The following is a 7,082-nucleotide window of genomic DNA, read 5'->3' as shown; positions in this document are numbered from 1 at the left end:
TTTTTTTTTTTTTTTATGTTTTCGCTTTCAATGCATTAACATTTTCACATTTATACATATACATATATATATTCGTTCATTCATTGATTTATTCATTCATTCATTCCTTGATAAGAATCACGCTTATGTAACAAATTAATATGTTGAAGTCTTTTTGCTGTGAGATATGAATCTTCTTTTTCATTCTTTTCTAGATTTCTAGATTTGAATGTCTTTCTTTATAAAAGATTAGCTTTAAAATTTTCTCGATTAATTAATATAATTAATATTATTTATTTATAGATAAAACAAACAAATAAACACACACATACACACACATATATATATAAATTAATAACATTGTAATATTAATATGTATGAAATATGTAAAAAACTGTGGCGATTGCAACGATTTACGGTACTAAGGTTTTAATTTCTTAAACAAAACGTTAATCAATCACCCATATATGCTTAGATATATAGATCATCATTTGCTTAGATATAACTCAGTTGAAACTAGAAATTAAAAGCAATTATCTTCCAAGCAATTACAATTTTCCAACGATTATATATCCATCCATATGGATTTTGGAGATTTTCTTCATTATTCATATCAATCTTTGCTTCATTTTTGAAGTATAAAGGGTTATAAATTTTATTTTATTTCGGTGTGGATCGCGGAAAAATTTTACAAAATTCGCTTGTTTTTTTTTTTTTCAAAATTCGTTCGAGTTGAAACTATTAATTAAACACCTTTTAGTTCATCATGGTTCTATTGCAGTTACGTTCAACTTAAATTTCATGCTTTCATTTCAGCATTTTCTTACATATCGATCTTTTCTGAGTTCTTATCATACATTTAATCGAGTTCCTTCTGTTTTCGATTCCTTAATATATCTTTGTTAACGCGCCACTAGTTTCTTATAAATATTCTTGTGATTTTACTTTTAAATATTAATCTCATAAGTTTCGTTTTTGATATGTTACAATATAAAATTTTTTAATTGTTTTGTTTTTTCCATTTTTTTTTTTTTTTTTTTTTTTTTTTTTTTTTTTTTTTTTTTTTTTTGTTATACGAATTTTAGTTTAATATTGAAAATTGTATTCATCAATAAAAGAAAATCTTCATTACCCTGGAGACTTTACACTATTATATTCGTTTTTTAAAGTTAGTTTGATTCTAAACGGAGTCGAATTTAAGCTTTTACCTTTCACTATACTGATTAGAAAGCTATTATTATAAGATAGGATTTCAAGAAAAAAGGATGTCATGGATGTCAGAATAAATTCGAATTTTATGAACAAAGAACAGCATTAACAGAGTTTGCCGTAATGCCGTAACGAATCCTGTTAAGTAGTAGTTAGGATAAAGTTATGGTTGGCCGAAAAGCAGAATTTCAATTTGTTTAACTCTCTCGAAAAGTATTTGCAAATAGATGCACGTGATTTAAATCAATACCGCTGGAATTTTTAAGTTTGGCCGCACCAGAGTCATGAATTTGATCATTTTTCCATAACTCTTATATATTAAATTTCAAAAATTTGATAAAAATAGTTTCGAAAGACAGAATTTGTTATACCCTATACAGGGTATATTATAGGAGTGCGCAGAAGGACTTATGTTAGACGCAACTTTTATTATACAGATTTGAATCTGAATTGATCTAAGCCTGTCTGTCCGTTTAATATCTCGCCATTTAAATATGTGTTCAAGCTACTGGTTGAGATGCTTTGAGGAAATTTGATACACTGACGTGTTTTGACCGCAAGCACGAACGCTATTCAAAGTGGATCAGACTCTGTCGGCTTCGGTCACTTCCTTTACAACGCCTTATTTCTATAAGTCGTTATATGAATAACTTTTGGGCAGGGTAAGGTACTTAATAATGGTCCTTGGCCTAAAATGTTTCGTGGGTGTCAAAGAAGCGCCCTAACTCTTTAACAAAGCTTACTTCGCATAGCTTGAACTAATAAAGTAAAGAATAGGAATTCTGGTTTACTTTGTAAAGAAACTTTAAAGTCGTAAACGAGATTTCCATACACAGATTTCAAATAGTGATCATTGCTGCTATTCACGTTCATCAGCAATCTGTACCTCTTTGGGGCGGCCTACTTTATATATAATACTTTTAATGGTTTGGAGCTCAACCTGTAATTATCATTTGTCAGTAGTAATTAATGTATCGACAGTTAGACTAAAGGTATTCGAAACGCCATCCTACTCAGATAAATGACCAAGTCCACTCTGCCACATTAGCGCTTTTTTTCATCAACTATACTACGTGTTTCATAAAAAAGAAAATCGCATTCACTGTAAGGAAAAGCTTTCCTTTGTACAGTTTGCATATAGAAAGTTAAAATTTATATATTTATATCCTCCACCCAATTTGTAAGTATGTGCTCAGACATTTCATGTCAACTCTCTGATGTTGACTCTCTCTGACTCTCTACTACGAGGCTTCAAATTTATGACACTATTTATTATTTACTATTAGAGAAACTATTTATTATTTACTATTACAGAAGAAAAATACTAGTGATATTTATTGTCATAGTGGACTTTTGATATTAATCACCGCTATTTTCTTAGGCCAATTATCGCGTTTATGTACAGTGCGGGGAATAGATAAATAATCGCGTAAGTTTCGTACGCGCTTCATAGTTGAAGGAGAAACGCTTTAGTTAATCTGATATTGATATGTTAGTATAGATTGGTTTTCAAAGATTTGATTTGATTTGATCTGATTTGAATGCATAAAAAGTTCGTCCAGAAGAAATTTCTTCAAAATTAGATTATATTACTTATATAATAGTAGCAGCAAATTAAATATCCTTAAAATTACATTTAATATTTATATAGAATTCTCGAACCTAATTGATAACACAAGCAGCGCCATGTTAGTGAAACGGTTAACATATAATGAAATATTTGAAAAGCGACAAACTAAAATCACTTACCCTGACATATATCTTTGCATCTTCCGCATAATTTTATTTTAGTTTAAATCTATTTTGGATTAAATTTCAAGGCAATTGCACTTTGGCCTGAGATTTTGAAAATACTATTCGCCTTACTTTCATGTTACCATATTTATCATTTTTTTCTTAAGACCTTGAACTGAACTGCTTTGCGGCTTTTTTCCCGCACTTTTGATTGCGCATATTGATCAATAATATAACATTATTACCTTTTCGTATTTTACACAACAACAATTTTATTAATGTCCTTAAACTTTCTTCAAATTTTTATTTATTTATCCTACACACTTACTTACATACCTCACGTACTTGAAAATTTTAAAACACGACTAATCATGTTTCACAACAACGAACAAAACGAATAATATAAAAAGCCGCACCTGCATATTACCGAACTAATCGCTGTGATAACGAAAAAGAAAAGCGAAGGATGAGAAATATTGTGATGTACCCTATGATTGGGCTTTTATTTCCTTTATAGCACTATACGCTAAGCTGAAACGATTTCGCGTCCCTTACTTTTCATTGTAATAGTATTGAGAGGCGTCGCTACCGGCATATTTTTTTACAGCAAAGAAGATTGTGACTCATCTAATTTAATGAATGAAAATGATATCAAAACGCTTTTATTATTTTATTCAAGCACACTTTTATGTTATTGCAATCACTTATTATATTAAAAATTCCTTTCCAATTCTTCATTCACTTACCGGCTCGCAAAACTAAAAGAAACTGATCAAACCAAAACGATATTAAAACAGTGTTGCATCTTATTAATCACATTAGCGATTTCTTCTTTACATTTGATAGCCACTTATTCGCTTGAAATACTAAACCAAATTAACTTAAACTAAATACTCACAATTTCAAAAAAAGAAAGAAACAATTCGTAAAAATTGTTGTCAATGCCGTAAAAGTGAGAAAAGATTGGCATCAATTTAAAACTTGGTATAAGTATTTAGCCGAATCGTGTAAATTTTTATTTGAAAGTGGTCATGACTGGTCAACTATTTTGTTTTCATTTACAACATTGTCATTTAAATTACTCTAACATGAGAATAATTTCATTTCGGAAAGACAGCAAGTCCGAATTCGAAACGTTCTCTTACTAATCAGTAATATGTATATTTAATGTAAGCCTTTTCTTCTCGATTTCAAATCGTAAAAGCTCTTACACTGAACTTTAGGGAAACTTGGCTCCAAATTCTTAACATAATTGTCGAATTTAATATTAATACAAGTGTCACATATTATGTATATATATATTACGCGTATTTCATATTATAAAAACCAATTTTTGTCACGTTATCATGTTTCGGTAATGGCTATACGGAAGTGAAATAAGAAATACTTCAACATATGGATATAATACATCATAATCGACGTGACGACGGATAATTTAAATCTATTTGGATTGTCATTTTAATAACGAATATTTATGTTGCCACGAAGCCTATTGTTGACAATTACAGAAACGGTATGGGAGGGTCGACATATCAAAACGCGTGATCTAATGTATGTTAATAATTCAATATAATCTAAAAATTTTGTTTAAAAGGAAATATTAGAAGTTCACGACTTATTTTTTAAGAGGAAAAATGAAATCTTTTCATGTTTAAAAATGTAATCTTAGTTTTTTTTAGTTAATCGTAGTAGTTTTGCTTTTATTAATCGCTAAATAGATATCCCTCCAGCCATTTTTCATTTAATCAAACATTCTTACATTTAAAACATCTATATAAATTGGGCTTTTTCTGTTAATGAATCAAGTATTTGAAATACATTTAAAAAATTAATCTCATTGGTAGAATATGGTTTGATGGGCGAATTTTTTTAAAATTATATCGCGTCTTTGCAAGATAGTGTACATATCGGAAAGTCTTTTTTCATTCACTTCATCATCCTCTGTTCGGTCGTAACACATTACTCAACTCCAACTATCTTAAAAGTTAAAAATACATTTTAGCCTCTCTATTTGTTACTTACCATTTAAGGGAAACTTTAAATAATATAATTGCTCCTCATTGCTATTAAAAATGCAAAATAAAATTATATATTTTTGTAATTACCCAAAATGTATCAAAATTTTCCTATTAATTTAGAATTTATTTTCTTACTTTAACATGGTTTATATTTTAATATAGTCTGGACAAAAGGCATCAGAAATTAGTTAATTAAATCTACCGTTAAATCTAAGATTTTTTGAAAGCACCTTTCAAAAGGCATGATCGTCCGATAAATCAACTTTCAGAAGCGATTTGGTCTGATCATAGAACGGGGCGTGCACAATTCAATAGCAAAACAAATAGTGCAAAATGCGGCTATCACGCCTATCTAGGGAATTAGTATTTTTCTCAATCCATTCGAAATGATGCACAAACTACATGAAAATCCAATCCGAACAGAACGTTCTTTATTGTTTTTACTCGCGATGCTATTTCCTTTCAATATATGATTTCGCTCAAAGAATCTGTCGAATAAAGCAAGTTTTCAATAGTAGAGAGTAATTATCTCTTAGGGCTTTGCATTGGCCATATGTTGTCTATATAATTCTATGATTATGTTATTTGGTTTTTAGCTCTCAAGGAATTAAAATAAAGAAATCTCAATTAATGGAAATCCTATTTACTTAATTAATTTCTGGTTTCTTTTTGCCGTTCTTTTCACTAGTAACTCTTTTGAAAATCTTAGCAAAACAAAAACAAAAGTTATTTATGTGTGTAAATGTAGGTCACATACTCAAAGTAATTAAACTGCTTACATATGTACATAAACACATTAAGCTATAAAAAAGAAAAAAAAAAAAAAAAAAATTCGATATTTAGAAAACTGAGTCAAATGTTTTTAATGTTTTCATTAGAAGCCGCTTGTGCGCCACCTGCTTCTTACTTTTGCAAGAAAGTGTAAAGTAAGTATTAAAATATAATTTTCTTTATATCCTTTACCGATTAATTATAGTATAATAATCTTTCATCTCATTTGTAATATCAGACACATATCATAAACGAAAAATATTCTAAATTAGTTTGGAATTCTAAGTCAATTTATAAATTGTAACATAGAAACCGTTATCTGCCTATAATGTATATATTCATCTGTACGCAATGAGTGAAGGGAAGTTCAAAATTTCAATATAATTTTATAAGTAAGCAGCAACCTAAAGTTCAAAGTGAAAATCAATGACAGTTCATCGATATAGTCATAAATAAATTCTTTCCAGATAATGTTTTATTACTCAGTTAGTCGCTTAAATCTGCCTTGTCCTGTCCCGATTAGTTGTTCAATATACGTTGTTCTCCGCATACGTTTATGATATTTGCTTTAATCCCAAGACCTTTTTTTTTATCATTTTTGAATCGTTCAGGAAATACTTAAAGCAACAAAAAAAAAAAAAATCACATGGTGATATTGCTCTCTAAAAATGGGTGTATCTGATCAATCAATCAATTACTTACTTCCTTTGCTCGTAGTCTCTTTTTGCAAATTTTTCTACACAAATTCTGGATAATTAAAATGCAAAAGCATACAACAACAGAGTTATAAAGTTGTAAATAATGTCCGCGGAGTTGCATTGTATGACAGATTATGATTTTCCAGAGACATTAAAAGGCCAATTGGACGGCATGGGTTTCTCGAATGGAATAAAATAGTTGGTTCTTCTATGACATGAACGCATATAACTGATTTTTATAAATATTAAGCAGTGTCATATCCAAGCTCCATATCTCCAAGTTATAGCTGATTTTCCTATTAAGAATAAAGAGGCGTTTATTAATAGATGAATATCTAGCTTTTTTATATATGCTTCAAAAAATGCGGCATATTTCGTCCTCGTTTATCCCCGGTATGGGGAAACAAGAGATTGTAAACGATATTTGCGGACTAGACTCCTTCTCTCAATGGTAATCGCCGCAATTACTCCGTAAAAACAAAGACCGAAGAAAAGTACCCGTGTTCCTCTGCACCGCTTCTTCTCTGCATTGCTTCTTCCGATTCGGAAACCTTTTTCTCTTGGTCCTCTTGTATACTTTCTTTTTTAATATTCTTATCAAAATATCTTCTTCTAGTTCGACTGCTGCAGGTTCACTTTTTTTGATTATTTTCTCATTCATAATTAAGTTTGA

This window comes from Glossina fuscipes, unplaced genomic scaffold, assembly GCF_014805625.2.
Source record: "Glossina fuscipes isolate IAEA_lab_2018 unplaced genomic scaffold, Yale_Gfus_2 204, whole genome shotgun sequence".
Taxonomy (NCBI): Eukaryota; Metazoa; Arthropoda; class Insecta; order Diptera; family Glossinidae; genus Glossina; species Glossina fuscipes.
The sequence above is the reverse complement of the archived record's forward strand: the minus strand, read 5'-3'. Positions refer to the sequence as shown.